We start from the raw sequence: 12,136 nt of genomic DNA on the forward strand, positions 1-12,136 counted from the left end.
AGATCTGCAAATACAGCATATTTACATAAACACAAACAAAATGTGGGCAAACTGTCATTTGATTTGTTCGCACAAGATAAATCAGTGTGGACATCTTCAGAAAGAAACACAGAATTTCAAAATGAAGTGATTATTCGTGTCTTTCCTTATGGAACTCACAATTGAAGTACATTCACCAAAAGATTTGTTTAAGTGTATAAACAAAATGACTCAGAGTTGTTCATAACATGGTTCTGACATATTTCACAACAGTGAAGATTTATGCCTTACCTAAAAGTTAGTTAACTATTGGTGGACATCTACACTCATTAAAGACAGAATACAGTTATATCATATATACTAATAACACCCCCACTTTCCTGTCGACCTTATCCTCAGCCTCCTACAAATTCAAATAAAAAGCAAATCAAATAAATCCAGCAAAATGTTTTAAAATAAAATCAAAGACTAAAAGTTTAAAAAGAAAAAATTGGAAAACCTTCTACAGCGTATGATACGGTACAGGCAGAATTAAAATGCGCTGTATGTTTTCCAGTTACCCCCAACTTGAAGAAAGCCACGTCATCAGAAAAATTACCAACCTCCTATAGACATAAAAGCATGCAAAGCATTTTTATCTTAATCCCTCAGTTATGGTTCTGGTCAGTGCATACTAATTACATAGCAGTACCAATTCATTTGATCAAACCACCTTAGATAGCATCGTTCTGAGCTAATACAGTTTACAGCACTCCAACAGATAACCAGAATGGGGGAAGTGTAAAGACAGGAAAGGAAATAAGAAGCAAAATACCAAGTCTTTCATTTGAAATACATTCCTGACACACCTACAAGTTTGTCTGTTTTTCATTATCTTTGATATTGTAGCCAACTCATTAATGCTAGAAGAAGCACCTTTCTAAAACATTTTTCCTCATCCTAATGTACTTATTCAATTTAAAAACCATGGTAACAGAGATCAGTGTCATTTCAGGGTGATTATTGTCCACAGTTGTATACTCTATATAAGGTAGGTTTTAATAATTTAAAAATTTGCTACCAGGACTGACCACTTAAAACCCTTTCATGGAACACAAAAAAAACCCAACCCCAAAAAACCATAAAAAGCAAACCGAAAACAACTCTCCACCAAACCAAAAAAAATGCAACCCAAAAACCCAAGAAACATAAGACATGACAGGGAAGAACTTTGCAGATTTCCCAATAATCACAAAATAACCTTAGAAATATCCATTTGCCTAAATTATTTCTTTGACTTCATCTGCCCTTACCTTCCTTTTCAAAAACAATACATAGAGATGCAGAAAAAAAACAGTGGGAGAACATAAAAGAGTATCTACTCATCACAGACTGTCTATGTAAAAGGATTATGAACAGGAGGGTGAAAGACACAGAGAGGCAGTTAGATCTCTTTTCTCTACTTGTTAAGCGTTATAACTTTTAAATGGCACTGCCTTGAATCCTGATACTTTTCTCTCCCCCCTTCAGAAGCCTACGCAAGAAGTAAGGAATATTTGCCTGCAGATTAAGCATCTGAGTCCCAGCAAATGGAGAAGGAAAAAGGAAACAAACCCAAACACCAGCATACAAACTTGCACGAAAACACCACCAGCACCCGACAGAACATCAACCATGTACCTGACCATCAGTAAAAATTAATTTATCTTCAGCTCCTCTGCTCCATCGGTACTTGTCTCACTTCTTCACCACAGAACTGGCAAATTATTATTTTCAGGTCCTGGAGACAAGGAACGAGATAGACAATGTACAGCAACCACCAAGAAACACATCCCCCAGCAGGCTGAATTCTCACCCTGAAGCTGACTGCAAGGCAATGAGAGCAGCTGTGTCACCTTTTCACCACAGCTGTTCTTAATTCACACTAGGGCTTCACCTGTCTTGTTTTAAAGTCTTCTCTTACAATCTTGCATGCACCTGAAGGTTCCCAGGTGCTACGCTTTAAGGGTTTTTGAGGGTTTCTTTCAATATTTCTCTCCCACTCCCAATTACATCCCTCTTAAACGTTGATGTCTACTCTCTAAGAAATACAGCTGATGTCTGGGTTGATTTTCTGCCTCTGACGAAGAGCTTAAATTAACTTTTAGAAAGTCATTGTTCTTCTGCTAGGTAGGAAGGCCTCACTGCACTTAATGCTTAAAAGCTAAACTCTCTAGTGTTGCTCGCTTATTAACCAAATTAATGTTAGCCACTCCTGTTAACGACATTGACTGCCAGGTGCTCCTGTTACTTGAGTTCAGCATTAAACCGTCTATTTGTCACAGATGCAAGGAGCAACTCGTTAACCTTCATGTTAATAAGGATTGCTCTTAGTCACTTCCAGAAACTCTGCATCTCTAATCTATTACCCAAAGTATTCATTTCCCTCCCTCTCTAACCTACTTATGTTTTTTAGGTATCTCTTTAGACAAACTCAATGATTTGGCAAGATACGTGCAATATATAAAGCCAAAGGAGGAGTTGCAGAATTGGACACGCTCTGTGCTTTCAAAATATTTTCAAACTCTATTTGCCCTGAGACAGCTAACTGTAGTGGTCAATAACTCCTCTAAGAGTATCCCAACGAATATATTGCATCAGCAGTATCCCTTACCTGATTCCTTGTCAATGTACAGTTAGTTTACTAGTATAAAAGTTCTGGTCAAAACATCAGCATAAATAACAAAGCAAAGATACCATGTGCAAGGACCGCATGCCTATGAACATTTATAAACATCCACAAGCAGTGCAGATACAACAGGGAAGCAGCAGCATGCTTTCTTCTCTCCAAAGCCACAGAAGATCAATACAAATAACATGAAAGCAGCGGTTAGCAAGAACTTCTAGGGGTGAAGGTGTTTTGTAGGACCAGTGAAGGAAACACTTTAGAACCGGCACATTCAGTTCAGGTAGTAAAAGGTTCTCTACTGCTGAATCTGTGGATGTTAATGGTGGCTAGATTTACAATTTGTTTTCCAAATATGAAAAATTTACAGGTACAGTCTGAAAAAATTTTCTATGACAACATGATTTCTTAGTCCTGTGAGAGAAACACAGGAATATCTGTAGTGGAAAAGTTGTCTGCATAGACGCAAGAAGAACTGCAGGGTGGGAACCTTGTTTTCGAGCACATTTCTGAAGCCCACAGGAGTCTGGGCAGCAGCTCAGCCACCACAAGCATCAGAAATAAAGGCGATGCACGACATCAGTGTTACTAGCCTACTGATTCTTTTCACATGGATCTCCAATGGACAATTTTTTAAACTGAGATTGTCACAAGCAACTATGTGGCAGGCATATTTTCAATAGACATTTCAAAAAGCAAGCATGGCTAAAACCACACGCCAGAGATTCTAAAAACTTCAGGTTGAATTGTAAGAGTAAATCCCCACAACCTGATAATCCAAAAAGAGAGTCAAGTGGATTTGTGATGAAACACAGCTTACACAGAAAGAACTTCAGTATCCCTGAACTGACTTCACTACGGTCAGAGGACTGAAAAGTCACATTTTGGGCTATTTCAGTCTCAGCTGTGACACCTCAGTAGCATTTCAGAATTTCATGGTTGTAATTAAGAAATAAATGAGGTCACCTGTGCATGACTGAATCCACAATAGAATCCCCTCTAATTTATAACAAAAGTAAATTAGGTGTTTATTGTAGGTGACTTACTTATCAATAAAGCAAGGTTTCAATCACATCTTCTGCTGCCAGCAGCTTAAAGAAAAACAGAGAAAAGAATTAATAAAGGCCTCCAAGACTGGCTTTCTCTGCAAAACACTGCACACTTATCTAATTGTGCATGGATATAACACAATATGTATTTTTGCAAAATATTCTACCATACTCTACACACCGTCGTAAATAAAATATTTAACCAAATTCTACCGCTGACAATGCTGAATGAAATAAAAAAATGTTATTGTTCCCCTCCTACCTCCAAAAAAGTCATATACATTTTGAATTTACTTCAGAACAAATTAACTACTGCATGAGCGTTTTGAGGATTTGGGCAGGGCTGTGTGTTTTCCTTTGCGTCTAGTTTATGACTTGCATTTCTCTTGAGTCTCAAATATTTTGCCACTACATCTAGGAGAGAGAGATGCGTCAGCAACCCAGAAACAAAAAATATGAGTTGGTTCTCAGTCCATGAACAGCTTGTTACCTGAATTATTAGTCTGGCTATAGCAATAATTGCCACTCACTCAATGAAAACTGAAATTGTACAGTTTCAGATAATAAAAATCCCACAAAAATCAGCAAAAACGTGAGAGAAAACTAACATAAGGATTCTTTTACAGATCACTTGTTGTTGATGTACCTCAAGATGTAGTGATGTGAGTTGTTTAGTTGCAACTCTCGCAACCAGAATTATTCAACTCTTTCAATGCTGAAGCACTGCATGTCACAAAACTTTCTCCTTTCTCAAAGGCAAACACTTCAACAGTCTCTTTTTTCCACTTAACATGACTTAGCCGAATTCATACTACTTTTCTCAAAGCCTGAAAGAAGCAGAGAAAAATCTGTACTGTTAGCAGAGACAAGAAGACAGGAAATTTTGATCAGTATTCTTTCAATTTCATAAGTTTGTGTTTAAAATAACCCAAACTTTTATTATTAATGCTTTTGATGATAAAAAAACCTAAACACCCCACCACCTCCCTCAACCCTTAAGAGCTGAAACTAAAATTTATTTGCTTTCATAACAAATTAAACAAGGATACAATGTCAAAAGGAAGGAAAAATTCATAGCTCAGTTACTGTCAGGCATCTCTAATGTCAAGACCTAGGGTTACATTCCACATCTAGAAACAAGCTCATTGTTGGCAACAAGGAATCTAAGTCACTTCACAGTGCATGGGGTGGAGGATTAAGACTTTCAGGTTCATGGTAGATGGTTGACTGCACGTGAGTTTCTAGAACGAAACGGTAACTAAGTGAGAAAACACAATTCTCCAATGTATAAAGAGCAGAGCAAGCAGGAAAGTGCTATTTCCTCTTTAGATAATAGACTGAGACTTTTATGGAACAAGGGTCAGAAAAACCCTGGTATTCTTAATTTACGATAGACAAAATATTTGAAACAGCTTAGTAATGCGATGAGTTTTGGAAAGTGCATCTGTTTTGCTTATTCAAGACAAATTTAGGTTGTAGCTTTATGATCGTCACACATCTGCATTAAAAGAGGTATGACAGGCGTTTTCTGTCTAGCAGACAAAGTGAGATTAGCAAAGACAGCAAAATTCAGTTTCACCTTCAAAATTAAACAAAAACAGAGAAGAAATAAAGCACTTGTTTTTAATTATATTAATTAGACTTAAAAGCAACTTCTCTAATAGCTCTTCATTCTGTCTAAACAGAGATGCTGAAGCTGAACAAAAGTATGACTTTGTGCAGAAATTACCAGATAATGCTCTACCACCTTAAAAATCAGCTAGATTACTGTAATGCTACCTTATTTAGATGCGTGCATTTAATAATTTTGCTTTTCACTATAATTTTACAATTATAATCTATAATTTACCATTCAAATTATTTTACTATTATGCTGTGATAAATATAAGTTCAGTCAAAACGCAGTTTGCTTGTCTTGCCTCACTCCCATTGTAGTCAGTGGACTAGAGAAAGATTTCAAATTCTGTCCAGTTAAAGCAAGTAGAACTAAACGACCTTGTCTAACAGTGTTGCATACCTTAGACCTAATTATTCTTCTGCTTACATTACTGTTGACACTTCAAATGACTACTATGAATAGGAGAAAACTTCTTCAGACACGTCATCAAACATATTGCTGATTTGCTCCATAATTTATAGCTGGAGGCATACGACATACCTAGGACTAAGCATTTCCGTTTTTGGATCCTCTACTCCAAAGAAGGGAAGTGAAAAAGTATGTTAATCTAAACATTTCAGAACTACTTATCAGGCCTTCCCGAGGAAGCTTCCAGGAGGTGTAAGGACACAGGAAAGATGTCCCAAGTGGTTTACAGCTCCTAAATCTTCCGCACCATCTCACAGCTGAAAAGTATTCCTAGCGTTTAAAGAGGAGATAAAATTTAACGTTATGAGTTTAATGTGACAGTAAACCAGGGTAGGAGATAAAATATCGCCTGAACTTCGCTAATCTCGTAATTATGATACTATTAAAATAATTCTCTTTCTACTTCACAGTGCTGATGGGAAGTATTTAATTAAGAGCAAGAAAACCAAACAAAACACAGTGAACGAAAGAAATATTAATTCATTTTGAACATGGTCTTTGTCAGACTTACGCTGGAGGTAAAAAGGGCTGGAACCCGATATGCAAACACCAGGTCATTTTTCATACGTGTTTTCCTTTAAAATCACTAAAAATAATTTTATTACAATAGTTTAGGAACCTAAATATAAAAGTAAACCTTGGCAAATCTGTGGCTCAAGATGTTCCCTTAAAAATTTGTGTCTGATTTCCAAGGGGTCCCAGGAGCAGGGGGCTTTTTCATAATGTCCTGAACATTGTTTTATTGGCATGCAACCTGAAACATAACGGTATACTTGTTCTTAATTAGGAATACAATCAATAATCAAAGATTCTAAAAGAAATACTGTCAATAATAATTACAAGGTAACTGAGTCTACATTACAAACTTGCAACACACTTTGAAGTAGCATTTGCTTTTCTGCAAATAGATGTTGTTCTAATTATGTCCTTGTACTCACATTTAGAGTTTTGTATGACAGTGAAAGATAAAATCTTTCTAAAAGCGTTTAATTGAACTACCTCACTTTCCAAGAAGAATCACCTAAAATGGAGACTTTTGGACAGCAAGTACCATAGAGAAAATAGTGAATAATCCCACAAATTTTTCCTTCCTCCTTCTTGGAAAAATACGGCATCATAATTTACAACACTTACACCTTCAAAATGCATTCTGTATTACCTTTGTCTGTACAGTAAGACTCCGCTTAGCAGAATCACAGTCCCTAGGCTTCCGTCTCAGATGCTCTCTACTATTATTTATGCTAATGTAAACACCGTGATATAATGCCAAATTAAGCATTGATATACTGAGTTTATTTCCAGCTTTTTAAGATGTTACTAATCTTCTAAAACTCATTCTCTGCCAGAAACTGTTGGAATAACAAATAATTTAATAAGCATGTAAACAAGAAGGCTCTATACAAATTTAGAAGATATTGGAAAGATGTCTGGTAAACTCACAGTAGCCTAGCTTCTGCTATGGTGGTGCTAACTGAAAATTTAAATTTCTGGAAAAGAATTATCTCAATAATACGTTTTATTATATTCTTATATTCTCACCCTCAGTAATACACTCTATTTAAATCTTTAAAAAAAATAATGGGCAAACATGAAATCACCATTTTCCACCCCATTTGTTTCACTTCTTTTTACATCTGAACTCTTCTTTACACGTCTGCTGTTTGCTGTAGTGATTTATCGAGTCACAATTGACAACATTGTCCAGGTTACAGCTGAAGTAACACAAACAGCAATAAATCCATGAGATAGCCAGGAGATAAAACACGTGAGGAAGCGACAATATGAGACCCCTTCCAGAGAACTTGCCTAATAAGACCGAAACATTAAATCCAAGATAAAGTTTACACATGTGGTGTATTTGTTCTTCTGCCTGTAAGAATGATTAAGCCTTGTCTATGAGAAAAGATTTTACCAAGTAAGACCAATAGTGGCACTATAATCAAAGTTATATAAAAAAGAATATTCAAGTCACATGTTTTTGACGTTACATGACATTAGCCGAGCAAAGTATTTATTAGATTGCATATACCTTCCCCTTGTAAAAAACACAAAAATCTGAATTTGCCATTTTCTTCTAGAAATTAAGAATTAGAAGAATTAGAATTCCCTAAAAATGTTCTTTCACCCTAAAGCCATTTGCAGAAGTATTTTTAGTGACAAGCACGATGAAGCCATCTGTGCATACTGTTAGAAGCATATCCTTTCTTTGCATTCTCAGGAAGTTCTCAGCAATTTAACTTTGCACTGTGAGGTACTTGGTCTGAGAAAACCAGGTAGCACTGAATAGCTTTATGATTTGTGATTATTTTCCCTGGATATCACTGCAAAGGAATATAATGTTCAAAACTTGACTTACCATGCCGGTATATTACCTATCTAGTTTCTCATATATACTGCTGATAGCCAAAAAAGGCAAAGAAAATGAATTATTTTTTTATTCCTAGCAATAGACATGGACAGAGATTTGGGAGGTTTGCAGCTTAGTGACCCTGTAATTCTATTCTCAGTTGGCAGAGAATTTCATGTGTCTGTAGGAGGTGCTTCTTTAATGCTAACTTAAATGTAAAAAAACCTAACAAATGAAACAAATTTAGTTATAAATAAATTACCTCCAAGATTCTGGATGATGAGAGAAGCAAACAGCAGAATCTAGACTGCAAGTAATCTAAAAGAAAAGAAAACTGAATTAGCTAAATATTTTATCGTGTTAGTTGAAAGATTAAGACAGTTATTTGCAAGTCCTGTTTCTCATTCCTGTCATTTCCAGTAATGTCTGGAAAAAAACATAGAAAAAACATTTGAAAGTTTTTTGCTTTGTTTTATTTTGTTTTCAGCCTACAGCTTACATCTGCAAGACACCAAAAATTTTGCATTTGAGTTTTGACTGTGTCTGGTGAGAAATCCAGGTAAACTGACAAACAAATTATTTATATTTTCTGCAGATTTTTGAAAAGAGATTAAGAACATTGGTCTGCTTTACAGACAGAGAGAAAAGAGAAGCCATTTAGGGAGGACACACAACATGGCCACTGCGCATAATCCATTCCCCCTGTATTCCTTAGCATTCGTGTTGAGTCAGGGACATCAAAGATACATGCTTGCCGGCTCCTGATATTACCTATTCATGTCTAACCCTGCTTTGAACCTACTGATAGTGTTTACTCTGCAACCTGCTGCGGCCACAAATTCCACAAGTTTAGTTCCTACTGAGAAAAAAAACTGCCTTTTGTCTAATTTAATCATGTCTTCTAGTTGTTTCAGTGATTGCCCTCTAATTTTAGTTCTGTGAAATATGGTGAACAACACTCCTGCATTTACCACCTTCCTGATTTTGTAAATCTTGACAGTATCCTCTCAGCTTTATTTTCTTAACTAAAAAGTTCCCCCAAAACGCTTTGACCAAGCCAGTCCAGAAAGAGTGGTAAACTAGGACACTTCTGCACAAAACCACTTAGAATTGCTAGGAATAAGTATCATTCTTTTTTTTTTTTAAAGCTGAGAACGTAGTTTTGCTAATAGTGACATGTAGTGTCCAAGAGATTATTAAATTCAACATTTCCAAACTCAAATCTCCTGAAATTACAGAAAAACAGGAAATGAGCAAAGAGTATTAAAAGGTTGGTTCTTTTTGCTGTAATTTGATTTTATTTAATTCAGGGCTAGACATGCCTTCTGGCTCACAGGACTGCAGAAACTTCCAAAACAGGCTTCTATAGCTGAAGCTGGAGTGTTTTGCACTGCTCCCCACAATCCCGGTTCCGGGATGCAGCGTGAGTGTGGAGCTGTTTCATATTTCATCATCCCTTCAGACTTTTAATTTTGGCTCTACATTTGATTTGCCTACTGCATTTTCTCTGGTCAATTTTCCTCTATTTGATTTTGGCTTTCTTTCCCCTTTCATTTCCATTCTCCGCAGCGTCTCCCAAAAAATCCTTAAATTGAATTTTCTATCAGAATGCATCTGAAATTTATCAGAATGAGTAGTTAGCATTGTTAAAAAAAAAACAGTAATGCACAAGAAGCTGATGACCACTCTATGAGTACACATCTCTTGTAGGTTATTTAGTTTCATTTGGATCTCTAGTAGATAGGTACATTCTCCTTGGAAAAAAACGAAACCACAGAGGACTAAAATCCACGACACCAGATGAGACAAGATGTCTCCGAGACATTCAGCTGGAATGCCTCAGAGTTTGTACCTGAAGATAGGAATATGTTGCGCCTTAAGTGCAATTGATCCCTGTCCCTCCCGACTGTTTGGCTGGGACACACTGTCCTCCTTTTGGTTAGGATACGCATCTGCCTCGTGAGAGTTGTTAGGGTGCTTATGAGAAAGTCACCAAGACTTAAGAGAGAATCCCAACAATGTACAATTGGTAGAAACAACAACAACAAAAAGAACTGAAACAAGCCTGAGGACAGAAAAGAAAATGATGACAAAAGGGCAAGGAAGGATCAAGAGAAAACCTTCTTTATCCTCCCCTCCTACCTGCTGCTATGATCAGGCTGCTAGATGATCAGTAACAAAAAGGCTGAAATCAGCCCCCAGGGTTATTCTTTAGCCGAGGACTAGAATACAGATTATACATATCTGGCAGCTTTCAGCCTCTATTTCTTTAGTATAGATAGAGAAACACCATATGCTCTGTTCCAAGATTGAACCAAACATTTCTGTTTAGAATTCAAATCTTTTTTTCATCACCAATCCAAAACTTCATTAATCACAGGAACTCTAATAATCACCCATTCAAACTGTTGCTCTAGGACTGAGCCAGAATTTCTGTTGCTGCATTTTAAATTTTAAATTTATAACAAAAATTTGACTTTTACTCTAAAAGATTTGCTTGAAACATAAAACATAAGGTCCTATGGTCCGTGATATTCAGGAGCTCTAATCTGATGATTGTGACTACTTCAGTCTCATAATTTATGACTCTCTGATTTATACATTGTGCCATAATTACAGTGTCCACTACTGCTCAACGAGAAAATCTATAAAGCCTAATAGCTTCATATTATCTCCTACATCTGAACAGGCTCTTCTACTTCTGAATAAAATGAATATATACTATCATGAGAACAGGGTAAATTGTCCTTATACTGATCAAGAAGGGAAACCATTAGGAAAAACAACCCCGAGTCTTCTTTGCTGCTTGTTATTTTTTTATTACTGAACGATTTTTATTTTGAGAAATATGTTTTTTCTCTCATATGTTCTCTTACATGTTTGATGTTGGTCCTATCATTTTTCCTTATTTTAATCACAATGGTGGCTGCCCAGCTATCTTATTTTTACAGTTTTATTTTTATGGCTTTGGTTTACTCTCCATAGACGCCATTTTAAGCAAGCACCCATTTGCTGATTTTATGGAGAGATAGCTTTGCTGTTCTTACTGACTCAGATATTTCATAACAAAGGCAACAGAGATTATATCTACGATACTATATTTATGCGAAATAGTGTAGTTAAAACACTTGTTTTCATCCATGCAGCTTCCATTCAAGGTCCTTGGAAAAGCACTAGTTGTAATCACAAAACCACAGAAGTTTATGAAATGATTTGGAAGAGTCTAAAGAATTCCGGGCTGGTGATTCTAGCTACTGCTTACATTGATAAGACTGCAAATTATTTGTTTCCCTTCACGTGCAAGTATAGCGACTACTGAATGCTTTTAGACTCTCATAGCTGGAGAGAGAAGGCTTGTTTTCACAGAGGTAGAGTTAGTAGACCAACAGGCAGTCACCAGACTTTCTGCCAGTGTTAACTCCACACTAAGGTAACTTTTCTCTGGATGGAGGGATAGTTCAGTCTTCACACCAGTTAACTTCTCCCCAGATCTGCCAAAAAACGTGACAATTAATGCCAGTTATGATGATATTTCTGATATGGACACTATTCCTTTGGGAGTTGGATTGAGTCTATTATAATAATTTAATAAAGAAAAATGAACAGGTGGTGGAAAGTTTTAGTCATGCCAATTTGTGTTGGTCTTTAACCAAGAACTTAATTGACTTTTAATCCATTACTATTCACTTAAGCTTTCCTTTGGGAAAAAATTTTGTTGCTGACTCAATAGTGAAGCAGTATCACCTAAGAAGATGGGAGATATTTTCCCTACGTCGTAGGGAAAAAATGTTACCTAGATATTTTCTAGCAGTAAGACTATAAGCTAAATATATAGGGAATAATATTTATTATGAAACATATTTTTCCTTTATAGTGTGCCAGTACTGATATTTTGGATTTGCCTAATCACATTTAATTATGCTGTAAGAAATTTACATTTCATCATTTCTGGGTTTGGACTGGATTATCCTGGAAGCATATTATCTTGTCCTGAGAACAAAATTTATAATATGTATTTTGATGGTGCGAGC

General features: G+C 36.2%; 1 long non-coding RNA gene across 1 annotated transcript in view; it reads right to left on the reverse strand.

Annotated features, from left to right (window-relative positions):
• The window catches only part of LOC309671041, a 38,712-nt gene extending 32,854 nt beyond the window's left edge, over positions 1-5,858 (reverse strand). The window contains exons 1-4 of the long non-coding RNA XR_014269098.1: positions 5,831-5,858; positions 4,319-4,499; positions 3,670-3,714; positions 1,639-1,738 (exon numbers count right to left, since the gene is read on the reverse strand). This is a non-coding gene — a long non-coding RNA (uncharacterized lncRNA). The remainder of the gene's footprint in view (positions 1-1,638; positions 1,739-3,669; positions 3,715-4,318; positions 4,500-5,830) is intronic.
• Positions 5,859-12,136: the final 6,278 nt, after the last annotated feature.

This window comes from Vanellus vanellus (assembly GCF_965231255.1).
Source record: "Vanellus vanellus genome assembly, chromosome: 4".
Classification (NCBI taxonomy): Eukaryota; Metazoa; Chordata; class Aves; order Charadriiformes; family Charadriidae; genus Vanellus; species Vanellus vanellus.